Source organism: Aptenodytes patagonicus, unplaced genomic scaffold (genome assembly GCF_965638725.1).
Source record: "Aptenodytes patagonicus unplaced genomic scaffold, bAptPat1.pri.cur scaffold_43, whole genome shotgun sequence".
NCBI lineage: Eukaryota > Metazoa > Chordata > Aves > Sphenisciformes > Spheniscidae > Aptenodytes > Aptenodytes patagonicus.
In genome coordinates, this window is record NW_027472001.1 from 807,688 (window position 1) to 821,465 (window position 13,778).

General features: G+C 54.6%; 1 long non-coding RNA gene across 1 annotated transcript; it reads right to left on the reverse strand.

Annotated features, from left to right (window-relative positions):
- Positions 1-9,641: 9,641 nt before the first annotated feature.
- LOC143173277 (uncharacterized) lies at positions 9,642-11,281 on the reverse strand. The gene is made up of 3 exons (XR_012997507.1): positions 11,220-11,281; positions 9,847-9,949; positions 9,642-9,744 (listed from the first exon to the last, which is right to left on the reverse strand). It is a non-coding gene; the product is annotated as an uncharacterized LOC143173277 (long non-coding RNA).
- Positions 11,282-13,778: the final 2,497 nt, after the last annotated feature.

Here is a 13,778-nt window from a genome sequence, read left to right on the forward strand (position 1 = left end):
GTTACAATTAAAGACACACACACATTCAATTGCAGATACAGGCATAAACCCTATAGAATGACAGATACAGTTAGAGCCACAGACACCGTAACATGCACAACTGCAGGCACATGAACAGCCACACCAGTTATTACACGTACAGTTGCAGACACAATTACAGATAAGGATACAATTATATGTACAACTGCAGAGCCAAGTACAGTCACAGGCACAAGCACACATTCCATTACACCTACAACTACAGCTACCGCTTGTGACACCGTTACCAGTAGAGGTGCCGTTAAACAAACAGGTACTGCTCCACATGCAGTGTGTGAAGGTACACATACAGATACCAGTACGGACGCAGATACAGGTACAATTAGACATGCAGGTACCCATATAGATACCGTTACAGACACCGATACCAACAGAGGCAGAGACACCGATACTGATACCATGAGAGATACCACTGCCGATTCCATTGCAGATGCAGATGCCATTGGAGACGCCACGGCAGACACAGACGCCACTGCAGATGCAGTGTTGCAGAAACACGTAATATTTCAGATGCAACTGCAAATGGAGATGCCCTTGGAGAGACAGATGCCACTCCAGATACCCTTGCATACGCCGCTGCAGATGTTCACAAAACTGGAGGTGCAGAGAGCGTTGCAGATTCCCTTGCAGACAGAGGTAGCATTGCTGATGCCGATACCATTTCAGAGGAAGGTATCTCTGGGGATGCCGTTGCAGATGCAGATAACATTTAGGATGCCAATGCAGATGAAGATAACATTGCAGATGCTACTGCAGATGCAGTTAGCATGGCAGATGCAGCTACCAATGCAAATACCACAGCAGATGGAGACGCCAGTGCTCATGCAGATACGACTGCGCGTACAGAGACAATAGCGAATGCCAAAAAAGATGCAGAGATGGCTGGAGATGCAGATACCAGTACAGATGCAGATACAGGTACTCTCAGACATACAGGTACTCGTATAGATACCATTACGGACACCGATACCAACAGAGGCAGAGACACCGATACCGAGACCTTTCATTGCATCTGAAATTGTATCTGCATCTGCCATCGTACCTTCAATGGCACCTGCATCTCCTATGGCATCTGCCACGGCATCTGCAGTAGCATCTGCATCTGAAATGGCATGTGCATGCCGTTCCTGACAATGATGAAGATGCAGACACCAAACCAATGCAATTGCAGATACAGACGCCATTTCAGACGCTGCAGCTGCAGATTCTGCTGCAGCTGCAGCTACCATTGGAGAAATCACTGCAGACGCCATTGCTGAGGCAAAGTCAGGTGCAGAGACCTTTGCAGATGCAGATATCTTTGCAGCTGCAGGCAGCGTTGCAGATGCAGAGGCCATTGCAGATTTCATTGACAATGCCATTGCAGATACACCCACGGACAGAATACCATTTGAAAGACACCCATTCAATTGCAGATACAATGCCAGGTGCAATGGCAGACGCAATGGCAGGTACAGACACAATACACCCACCATAAGAGAGACCAGTACAGTCACAGACAGAATTACACCTACAATTACAGACACAAGACGAGCCACAGACACGAGTACACGTTCCATTACACCTATAAATACAGACACTGATCTCATTCCTGATAGGGGTACCATTACAGAGGGAGGAGCCGTTACACACCCAGGTAGTGCTGCACATGCCATTGAAGACACAGGGAGTACTGGCACCAGCGCTGCTATCTGCAATGGCATCAGCATCTGCAACAGCATTGGCAATGTTATCCACAATGGTACCTGCCTCCGCAGTGATGGCTGCATTGGAGACCTGCAGCCAACAGTAGAGTTGCACACATAGCTTTCCAGACGCAGAAACCTTTGCAGATGGCATCGCAGGTTCAAATACCACTGCAGGCACCATTTCAGATGCCCGTACCACTCCTGATACCTTTGCAGATGCCATTGGCAAAGCAAGTCACACTGCAGCTGCAGGTACCACTGCAGTTGAAGAAACTGTTGCAGATGCCACTGCAGATACTGATCCCGTTACAGACATCGATAACATTACACATACCGATACAGAGACCAAGGCCTTTACAGATGCCATCACCGATACCGTGACAGATCCTGGTACCAGGACAGAGACAGCGATACCATTACAGACAGTCACACCCATACCGAGACCGTGACTGGTAGAGTGGTACCGTTAGAGAGAGCCTTGCTGAGGCTATTTCAGCCAGCGAGGGAATTTGGCTTGCCCTTGCTCATCCCCATGGGACAGCTCAGACTCCAGCCCAGCAACTTGGTTTGGTTAAAACAGATTTTGCCAAACTTAGGCAAGCGGTCACGGCTCATGGACTTGCTTTGGGTTTGGACTCCAGTGTCTGGTATTCGGAAGGCTTGCAAACATTTCTGAAGTTGTGCCATGCCCCTTCAGAGTCTGACCGTCTTGTTAGTGTAATTATCCCCGCCAAGTCACCTGTAACCAGCAGCCAGAGCTTGATGGGGTTAGTTAGCAGCTCAAGCAGAGTGAAGGGACAGAGCTCTCACATCGATTAACAGCAGTCAAGATCAAACTGGAATGTAATAATATTGCCTTCTTCCTGGGAGTCAGGCCCGTGCAAGGCGGGTCAGCATGTCCTACACCATTACTTCAAGGCTGGAAGCTGCAAGCCAGATCATTAATTTCCCTCCTCGCTTTGCGGAAAAGATCAACATTTTGGGGCTTGCAGCTGGGATTGGCTCACAGAGCACACAGCTTACAAAATTAAAGGAAGCAAATGGGCAGTATTTTGGACACTTCTCTGATGCCAGTAATAGCACAGTAGGATGCAGTAAGCATCAGTGAAGGCTGCTCATGTTTGGCTGCTGTGCTCACCTGTACTTTTGCATCAGGAGAAAGCAGCACAAGCGTCAGTATGTCAAGGAGCAAAGAGCTGGTGTTTCCATGAGTGTCCAAGCAGTTGGGTGGTGTAAAAGCCAGTTCTTCGCTGGCCGAGGAGGGAGGCAAGGATGCTTAGCATAGAATTACCAAGGGAATTTACTCTTTAATATTTTAGCGATGTGCATAGCAGTGCCCCAGCCTAATGCATGGGGGACCCCAATACGGAAGAAAGCAGGGTTTACAGATGTTACAGTACAGTTGTGTAGACCAATCCAATTACTTACGTGAAGGGGTGGGCTAATCAATTACTATTGCTCACATAATTGGTATGTACTTGTCCCGTGCAGGACCAGCACATGCTTGTCCCGTGCAGGTGGTGCAGACTTATGGTCAGTGGTGTGTTAATCTTCGTTGCTCTAAACCGATGTCCCACGCGGGCAGGGGGGGGTTCTCCTGGATTTGGGTCGGTTGCAGTTCTGGCTGTGGTTTCCTCCCCCTTCTTGGTGATCCTTCACATTTGCGCACAATTTCATAGAATCGTAGAATAGTTAGGGTTGGAAGGGACCTCTAAAGGTCATCTAGTCCAACCCCCCTGCCGCGGGCAGGGACATCTTCAACTAGATCAGGTTGCTCAGAGCCCCGTCCAACCTGACCTTGAATGTATTATTTATTCTAAAAAAGCATCATCTTCTGACGTACAGTACCCCTGTTGGTCCTGGTAACAGGGACGCCGGAAGGGGTGAGGCTGAGGTGAGTCCAGAGAAATCCAGGTGTCCAGTGAAGAGGCATCGTCAGTGAGAGAGCAGCTGGGACAAGTGGGCAGAGGCGAGGCGTCTGCGCTCACGTTCCTGTACAGCTGGGCGAGCTCTGCTGCAAAGGTCCACGGGGATGGGCTGGAGCTGTTGTTGAAAATCTCATTTTCTTGGGCAATCTCACCCTTTCTTGTTCCTTCTCCTGACTCTGCTTTGCCTTTATCATTAGCTCGATCGTCACTTTTCCAGGCAGAGTCAGTATCGGCTTGTCCCAGTGCTTCTTCATCTCTCTGGGTCCTTCTGGACAAAGGGGTTTCAGAAAAGACTACTCGTTGATAGCAATTAGGAGGCCAGTTAAAAAATGGTACAGCAGAAATCTCAGCAGAGTACTGCCAGCAGCTGCCTTGGCACTCCAGGATACTCTAACTGCAAATACTTCATTGCCAACTGCAGCAATAACTCACTCTGGGGAAAAGCCAACTCACGGGTCTCTCTTCCTCCACCGTGAAATGACTATGCAAGACACCACTGTCCCAGGCAGCAGCACACCCAAGGCTGCTGCAGTCCCCGGGATATAGTACTTGCGCAGCTCTTCGTGATCAGCAGCCTCAGCCTTTTTCCCAGCATCCGCCCCTGGAGGAGGAGAAGAGGCAATGCCACACGTTACTGTGCTCTGCGCTACAGATAATCTCACAGGGTACTACTTCACATGCCCCGGAGAGTTTATTTGTCAGTGGTTGGTGCCTCTGGCTCTGGTGTCTTAGCACCTTAGAAGGATTGTTTAAACTTCTCGGGGAGAAGAGCCCGCATGCCAGTGAGCAGCTGCACCAGCGCTACCCCTGGCTGTTCCTCCGGGCTGCAGGCCAGGGCTGCGTGCTGGGGAGCTGCGGTTCATCCAAGGAGAGCACTGCAGGGACAGAGCAGAAATGCTCCTGTTCTCCCAAGCGGAAATCTCCCAAGCACTCCCCTCCAGGACGTCTCTGAGGCCGAAAGATGGGATCCAGCCCACGGGCTATTGCCTGGCTCCTGCGGTGCCGCTTGCTCGTCACCCCCAGCCCCGATGCACACGTTGGGGGAAGGCTGGCCCCGGGACAGCACGGCACAGGGCTGGGCTGTAGCCCTCAGACGGCCTCATTCCCAAAAGGGCAAAGTTCCCAGATTCCTAGGAACTGGGTGTGGTGGGAGGTGAGCAATCGCTAACCGCATCCAGAGAGGTCTACGACTGTCTCTCTGGCACGCTGCTGGCAATAACCTCCACACGCCAGAGGCAACAGTCGTCCTCAGAGAGCAGCTCCTGGCTTCGCTGACAACACCTTCTCTGCACTAACACTTCCAGCTTTGGCTGCTGGCATGATGTGCAAGAGCGGGCTCCGGGGGAAGAGCCTGCAGGCACACAGTGATTCTGACTGGTGATACCGGGTGACCACGGGACAGCAATTACCTGGCGTGCCGGTTTCTTGCATTGCCTCTCTTTCTTCATCTGAGACTGGCACTGTGTGACTGCTTCCCTTCCGAAAGGCCTCCTTCTGCACGGTCTCACGGTCCGTCTCTTTAGAAAGAAAGCGGGACAGTTTAAGGAGAAGGAACCGTTCCTCAGCAGGAACACGATACCTTCAGGGGGCGATACTCTCCAAAGACAATAATAAAGCTTAAAAACAAAGCCTGGGTGCATCTAGTCCAAACAATGTGTCATTCATCGTGAAAAAATTAAGCACGTGACGCTTTCCACTTTACCAGTACAGACAGCAAAACCTGACCTGCTGGGAAACCAGGAAATTGCATGGGACCTTCCTGTTCACGTTACATGTAGTGCATTTTTGGCAAACTGCAAAATGATGCTAAATTACATCCTTCAAAGAGGATGGGAAAAAGCCGCAGCCAGTTCAGCTGGGGAAAGAGCCCTTCTGAGAAGCACATCCCACCCTGCCAACTCCATCACACAAGAAGGATTACAGACAGACACGGTGGACTGAACCCCAAGCTCTTGCAACCATCTTCCGGGCACTTTCACAAGCGGCAGTGAAGAGCCCACTGTCCCCCAAAACAAGAAGAAAACCACAGCCAAGTTTTCTGAAATGTAATTAGAAACGGGGAGCTAAACCACCCAAGACTGAGTTAACCAAATGAACCACCCAAGGCCAGCCTCAAGCTGGGTGTCCAGCTCCGGCCCGCCCCTGAGCCCGCGGTGTCACCGAGAGTCCACAGACATCAAGGACAGCAACGAGGCCGGACCAGGCTGTGAAGCCTGGGCTGCTCTGATCCCAGCCGGGGTATCAATCCCGCCTGCAGCGCAGGCAAAGCCTGCCGGTCCCAGCCACTGAAATCTGCCTGCGCAGGCTCTCCACTGCCCAAGGGCCCTCTCCCCTCCAGCGACTGGCAGCGTGCTGGCCCTCTCATGCCTCGTGAGCAATTAGCTCCTCCGCAAGTCCCTCACGCACTCCGGGAGCACCACCAAGAGTCATACTCGTGCCACCACAGCTATCAGTCTGCAGGCTGAAAGTCCATCACAAACAGAAATGCCTGCAGAATCAGCATCTGCACCCGATTTCCAACATTAGGAAAGGGCAGCCAAGATTTCTGGGGATGTCATTCCTGCCTTCAACTTGCCCAGCTGCAAGCCGGGCTGTGCACGAGCTGAACACAAACGCAGCACACGCCGGTTCCGGACATCTGGAGACCAGCGTCTGCACAAAGCAGCTCTGACCAGTAATGCTACCACTGGGGCAGCAGCTGCCCCTGGCACTCAGCTTGAACCACAACTGGTAGCAGACGCTGTGCTGGACCATCTCTGGGGCTCACCAGCCCACTCCAGTTGTGAAATCGAGTGGCACTGCAGCCAGGCTCTGACTCATCCCTTCCTGCTGCGTAGGCTACAGCACGTCCACAAACGCATCTGAAACTTCAGCTTCCAAAGTCGTACGGTTAACAGCGTGAAACGTACCAACCAGGGGCTGCTTTCTCCAAGTCTTTCAGGATTTCCTTTGGAACTTGAGATATCTTTTGGGAATACTTCCCTATAGGAGCTTTATACTTTCCTCTTCGAGGACATCAACAGAAAGTATGAGGGCAAATGTCACATGAACAAAATATTGAAAAGGAGTGCTTGTTCTGTGAAGTCAATAAAGACTGACTACTCGCTCTTGGGCTGCCAGCTGGGATCCAGCCCGGGATCCAGCCAAGGAGCTGGAAAAGCCCTCCCTGTGGCCACATCTGCAACCAAACACCCATGAGAAGTTAACATCACATGTTCCGATCTACACCGTCATAACTGAATAGCGGAACATAGACGGGGGTCACGTAATGACATGGCACACACATGCAGGCGTGTGACATTCTCACACCTGCAGAGGCGCCTGCCTGACATTTGGGCTTTGAGCTGGCAGCTCTCAAAGGAAGTAGAAAGCCACGACGTGCCACTCAGGAGCATCTTGCAAACATTTACCAGGTGCCTGCCGTGGCCACTAACCAGGCACGGAGCTGTCGGGAGAAAGGACTCCCTGGAGCTCGCACCAGCTCTAAGCTCAACCCCAACATGCCTGCTGGCTTCGCAGTCAGCACTGGAAGCAGCACAGGGGCGGAGCAGCTGGCAAAGACAGCTTCACAAGGCAGAGCCCCCTGGGGCACATCACTGAGCCTGACCCTTTCCCTCTCTGCTCTTCTGCGTGCCCGAGCATCAGCCAAGAAAGTAGTAAGTTAAATTTCACGTGAACAGAAAATTAAAACGTAAGTGCTCATTCGTTCAAGGGACTTACCTGTGGGATCGCCCTGAGGCTCACGGACAGGCTCAAGTTGAGAAGTCAAGTAGCCGTTGTCTACAGGGCCAGCTCTAATCAAGCAGAGATGGAAGACGCTTCCATTGCGTGTTGTGATCTACCTCTTCCTTAGTGACCTGCTGTGACTGGAAGCGGGGCAGGCAACAACACGGGACCCAGATGCAGGCTGAGATTTCCAAAGCTCAGAGGGGCCTTGTGACCTCTTGGCTGGGACCTGGCAGCTTTCAAACTACTGTCTCCAGGCCACGTGCAACACCCCTCAAGGACCAGACGGACAAACACAGGGCCTCTCAGGGCCTTCTTACCAGGAGACCTCTCACCCACACAACAGGAAGCCCACACTACAGCGGGAGCATGGAGCACCAGAGGAAAAAATGATCATTCACCACTCTTGTAGAGAAGAGCCTGCTGGCCACTGGAAGGCTGAACTATCACAACAAAAGATTAACAAATAAGAAACCAAGTATTAACAAAGACAAAAGGCCAGTAACAAATGAAGACTGAATACTTACCTCCGGGATACCACCCGGGCTCAGGAACAGGATTCCACTGAGTGGCTTGATCAACAAGGACTGCAGGAACCAAACACACGTAATCAAACACAGGTGAGGAGAGTTTCCACTGCATGTTCTGATCTGCTTCTTCCTGAGTCACCTGCAGTGACTGGAAGGGGGTGAGGTAATGACATGGCACACATACCAAGGTGTTGGTTCCCACAGCTAAAAAGGAACATGGGTGACCTTTTCTCTGAGACCTAGCAGGTCTTCAGGCAAAGAAATATTCATGACTCATCTGGGCAACGCCCGCAAGGCACAAAAAGCTCTTGGAAGGCCTTAAGAGGATCTTAGGTAAAATTGCACATGAATAACCTATTGAAACATAAGTGTTTATTCCCTCAAGCAGACAGACATTGATAACTTACCTCTGGGACGCCCCCAAGGATCGCCTCCCCATAAGCAGGATCCAGCTGAGAAGCTCGATAAGCACTGCCAATGCCATCATCTGGAATCAAGCACAGATCAGAGAAGCTTCCATGCGCACAGAGGAAGCCCACGCTAAAGAACTGGAGGAAAAAGCAATTGTCTACGCTTCTCGTGGACAAGAGCCCGTGAAAGGCTGCACCAGTGCTACCCCTGCGTGTTCCTGTGGGCCAGGGACCTGCAGTTCGTCCAAGGGGAGCAGGGCTGCAGGACTAGAGCAGAAACGCTCCTGTTTTCCCGAGCAGACATCATCTGAGCACGCCGCTCCGGGACGTCCCCGAGGCTGAAAGCCACAGGGACTCAGTGCCCAGGTCTCTCACCCCGCACCACTGCTCCCGGCCCCCTCGCCTGCCCGGAAAACACCCCCAAAGTGGCCGCAGACCCTCCACACCTCCCCGCGGGGTGTCTGCCCCCCCTGCCCGCACCATGGTGCCTGCCTGGCTTGCCTGGCCCAGCCCGGCTCAGCTGCTCTCCCGGACCCAGCCCTAGCCCTGGCCCCACTGCCACCCCGCTGAGGTGCGGTGGGTGCCACGCCGCACTGCTTGGGGCTGGGTGCTGTCCCCCTGCCCGCCTACCTGCTCCCTGTGCTCGTCTCAGAGCAGCCTGGGTGTCCTGGGCTTGCAGGGCCACCAGGAGGAGGAAGAGGAGGAGGCGGGTGAGGACCACGGCCCCCCAACTCTCACACCGTGCTGCTGCTGCTGCGGCCACGGGCTCTGAGACCTCACGGCCCCGTTGGGCCACGCCTTACGCCAGGCCTCCCCAGCGAACACCCGTTGCCAGCAAATTACTGAATCTGCACACTCCTGCATTTCCTTGTTCCATACGAGCGTGGAAGGAGCAGAAGTGGAAGAGGGTCGGCCTATTTTGGGAGGCAGCACTGCGTATGAGAGTGCACAGGAACTCAGGTCTTACTTCCCAGAAGTCAATCCATACCAAAAGCTCCGTAGGAAGATTGCATAAAAAAGCCAATTGCAAGGGCCTTTACTTGCTACTGTTTTTTCTCAGACAGCACTCTAGGAAGAAACTAGCTTTTCCTGCTAGTTTTGCTACAGCTTCGTTACCTTGAAAGATGAAACTTCTTACTTCTGCTACTCCCAAACAGCCTCGCAGCCCAGCAAAACCATACTGCAGGGAGGAAACCTTCACCATGCAAAGATGGGCACGCCACGGGAATACGTTACTCTCAAAGAACAGACTCTTTCAACCACTCTTCCTCTTGCTTACCAAAGTTCTGACACTGTTAGAAAACAACAACAACAACAAAGCGGGGTTCTCATTCACATTTTATTGAGCCCGTTATATCAGCCATTCAACGGTAGGTCCAACTCCAGCCCGAAGCCCAGAATAAGAAATGCCATCTTGAAGTTTCTGGAAGAAGGAAGGGCTTTGAAGCGGCAAGACCAGAGAACATTCATGAAGGCACTGTCGTGCAGGTACGCATCCCTGATCACAGACCAACTGCACCGTTACCTGAGTAAGTGATGCGCTCAGCTAACTTGCAGCCAGTGACGTCTGGAAAAGTAGCGCACGGTCTCTTGTTCATTAGCGCCGAGCACGTTGGTTGGAATTGGGTCTGCGAAGAAAACCATATGCAGTTAGTCTGGTTTATTCGAGTACATTAGGACAAGCCCAGTTCACGTTTACGAGGAATCACAGCAGGTCCCACCTGTCCCTGCAGACCCCAACACCACTCCTGTGCAGCATCCCGAGGAGCAGTAAGCGCAGAACAAGAAACCTTCCTTCAAAATAAGGCCCACAGCCTGCTCGAAATTTCAACAAGAGGCACAGAGCACCAGCTGAGAATAACCTCTGCTTTAACTATGCCGAGCTCCGCCGTCTCCATAAGGAGATCAGCTTCCAAATGAGCCCTAGCCCTAAAAACACACATCTTCCCTAGGGCAATGCAAGGTAAACACCAGAGCACAGGGACACCTGCTCATTCCGTTTAAGCTGATGGGGAGAAGGACAGAGGACTAGAAAGAGAAAAATAAGGCGAGAGAGGAGACAGGGGAGCCGAGAGAGAAAGACAGGTACAGGGAAAAGGCTAGAGAGATGGAGAAATCAAGAGAAATCGGGATGAGGAGCCCTGCAGAGAGATGGAGGAAGAAAAGGTACGGTCGGGGAGCAGGACAGAGGCATGGGGGGGCGGCGGGAAGGAGAAGCAGAAGGAAGGGGGGATAGAGAAAGACAGGGACAGGGAGTGGGGCATACAGGTGAAGAGTGACAAAGAAGGACAGAGAGCAGGACAAAGGGACTGAGAAATAAAGAGAGGGTCAGATTCGGACAAGGAGACCGAGAAGGGGGAAAAAAATGGCAATGGGCTGGAGCACAGAGATGGGCAGCAGAACAAAAGGAAAGAGAGACAGGGACAGGGGCAGGGAGCAGGACAAAGGGATGGAAGAGGGAAAAAAAATAGCGATGTGCTGCAGGACTGAGATGGCGGCATTAAAGAATTGACACGGGGAGCAGGCCAGAGTGACAGAGAGAGAAAAAAGGAACGGGGAGCAGGACAGCACTGGAAGAAAACAAACTGTGACGGGCAGCGGGACAGAGAGACGGCCGGGGCAGCTGCAGGGGGCGAGCGGGGCTGGGGCGGCTCTGGGAGTCGGGGAGCCCGGTGCCTGTGCCTGGGGGGGCGGCGGTCTGTCTCCGTCTCCTTCCCCGCCACAGTTCTCGGGTCACTCCCAGGGCTGCCCCGGCTGGGCCCGGCTCCAGCTGACCGGGAGCCCGTCGTACCGGGCAGTTTGGAGCTCCCCCACCATCCCCGGGCAGCCAGCGGGCAGCAGACATCCCCGCACCCGCACAAGGGCCTCGGTCACCTCACCGGTGGCCCCAGCCCTCACCTCAGCTGGGCCACTGCTGGAGCACAGACTGCACCTCCCGTCACCAACAGGGCTGCCGGGAAGCTGAGGCGGGGGGAATGACAGCTCCCGGCATGCCCCGGGACGGAACATGGTCGCCCGGCAGCCCCGTGCCCCAGGACTACAGCTCCCGGCATGCCGCGGGATGGAACATGGTCGCCCGGCAGCCCCGTGCCCCAGGACTACAGCTCCCGGCATGCCCCGGGACGGAACATGGTCGCCCGGCAGCCCCGTGCCCCAGGACTACAGCTCCCGGCATGCCGCGGGGCACGCCTTCCTGCTGCCTGACCCTGCGGGGACACCGTCCCCCGGCTGGGCCCCGCCCCCCCGCAGGCCCCATGGCTGCCACCTCCGCGGGGCTGCCCAGGCCCTGGAGCCCTGGTGGAGCAGGGAGGAGGAGGAGAGAGGGACAGAGCGGCAGAGAGGGGTGGGGCAGGGCGGTGGGGTGCCCGGAGAGGGACGGGAGACGGACAGAGGGACAGGAGCAGGACAGAGGGACGGGAGCAGGACAGAGGGACGGGGAGAGCAGGGGGAGCTGGGCAGGGAGTGGAGAAAGGCAAACTACTGGTGAGGAGCGGGCAGAGGGATAGAGCGGGGAGGAGATGGAGGGGGAGGGGACAGGAGGGTGCAGGAATAAAAGTAGTGGTAAGCAGCAGGAGAGGGGGACAGAGAAGAAGAAGGGCAGGAAGGAGGACAGAGGGACGGACTGTCACAGGCAGGGTGAGGGAGCGGGCCAGGGGTCAGAGAGAGGGAAAAGGCACGAGGAGAGCGGAGTGAGAGAGATGGGGCAGGGAGCAGGACAGAGGGGCAGAGGGGAGAGAGAAAGGGAGAGGCAGAGACAGAGAGCGGGACAGAGAGCAAGAGAAGGATGGGAAACAATCCAGAGAGACTGAGAAACAGAGGGATGTGGATGAGGACAAGGAGGCGGAGAAGGACAGAACAGCGATGGCCTCCAGGATGGAGACGGAGGAAGAGCAAAAGGCGATGGGGAGCAGGACGGAGGCCCAGAGGGGAGAATTCGCCAGTGAGCTCCTGCCCATCTCAGTGAGCACAGCGGTAGCTATGCCCGCAATTTTGAGGTCTGCCACAAACCTACAGGTGCCTCAGTGCGAAGCGCGGAAGGTAACCTCCGGATGCAAACCCTTCTCCTGCCCAAGCCCTTGGTAGGCAGCCAGAGGGGACGAGCCTGAGGAATTCTGCCACTAGAAGGAGTGCTGCCAGCTGGCCGGGAGGGAGGAGCGGATGTATGACCTGCCTGCGTGCTGTGTCCCCACATTGTTCCCCAGTGTCTGCGGCGCTGCTTATACACCGTAATTGTAGAGTTTTGCTGCAGACGCTGACTTGGGGGCAATGCTAGGCAGAAGGGCGTGTTGTTTCCAGTCCCCCGATGGGTTCAGACAAGGCAAAACCTTTGGCGATAGCTGTCCCAAGTCCCCTCGGCGTCTGGGGCTTTTCCTGTCACCCCCTGCCTTTTTATACAGGTTTCTCCTCCCCTTTAGCTGGGGAAAGATAGGGAGCAGCAGTCGCTGGCTGACCGTACGTGGGTGGTGAGGAACAAGAGCAACAGAGAGGGCCTCTGGTTTTAGAGGGCCTCTGGTTTTAACGTGACCTAAAATCAGAAGCGTCTTCAATCACGAGTCCGCACCGGGACCTGCAAGAGAGCTGTAGCCATCACTGCTGGAGCAACAGTAGCCCTCCACAGCAACGAAAGACAGCGTCTCTTTCCGTGCCTCAGAAAGAAAGGCCCGACAACAAAGGCCATCACTGCTGGAGCAACAGTAGGCCTTGGTGCAGGCCGGTGGTGAGGGCACTGCCTGCGCTGGGCAACTCCCCGCTCCCCTTCCCCTAGGGACCAGCCAGCCCTTGCTGCTCCTCACAGGAGGGACTGTTGGCTGGCCGCCTGCATGCTGCCGCATGCTCTTCAGATATGGCCCAGCAAGCGTCCCTGGTCCCTCTCCACCTCCTGTCTCCAGAAGAGAGAGCTCTGTCCCTTCCTTTTGCTGCAGCAGCAGCTCCCAGGCCCTTCTGTCCCAGCTCTCTGGTGTGAGAGCTGGGCAGGCAGGCACACAGAAACCTTCCTGGCTTTTTTTTGTGCGTGTCGGAATGTCACGGGCAGGCACCGGGTGTAAGTGTTTTGCACGAGTCACTTCTGCTTGCTTTTAAGACCCTTTTTTGGTACTGGTCTTTCAGGGAAGGCTTATGCAGGCGAGAAGACAACCTCTCCTGTAGTGCTGAGGAAGGGAGAGAAGGCGGCAGGCAGGTTTCCAGCATCATGTGCTCGGCTGTGAGCCGTCAGCAGCAGGATGGCACGGGCTGGCCTGAAGCCCCTTCCCGGGGCTGGTGCTCGCTTCCCCATTCACTTCCCAAGGCAGAGGCCAAGTCAGAGGGGCACTGAGGGGGCTGCGCAGACCACTGTCCCCCCCAGCATCACTGTCTCCCTGGCACCCAATCTCATCCACCCCTTGCTTTGACTGAACAGGGAGAAGAAGAGCTTTGGCCTCCGCGGGACCTGGTGGTGCTGGCTGGTAGCCCTCCTCCCCT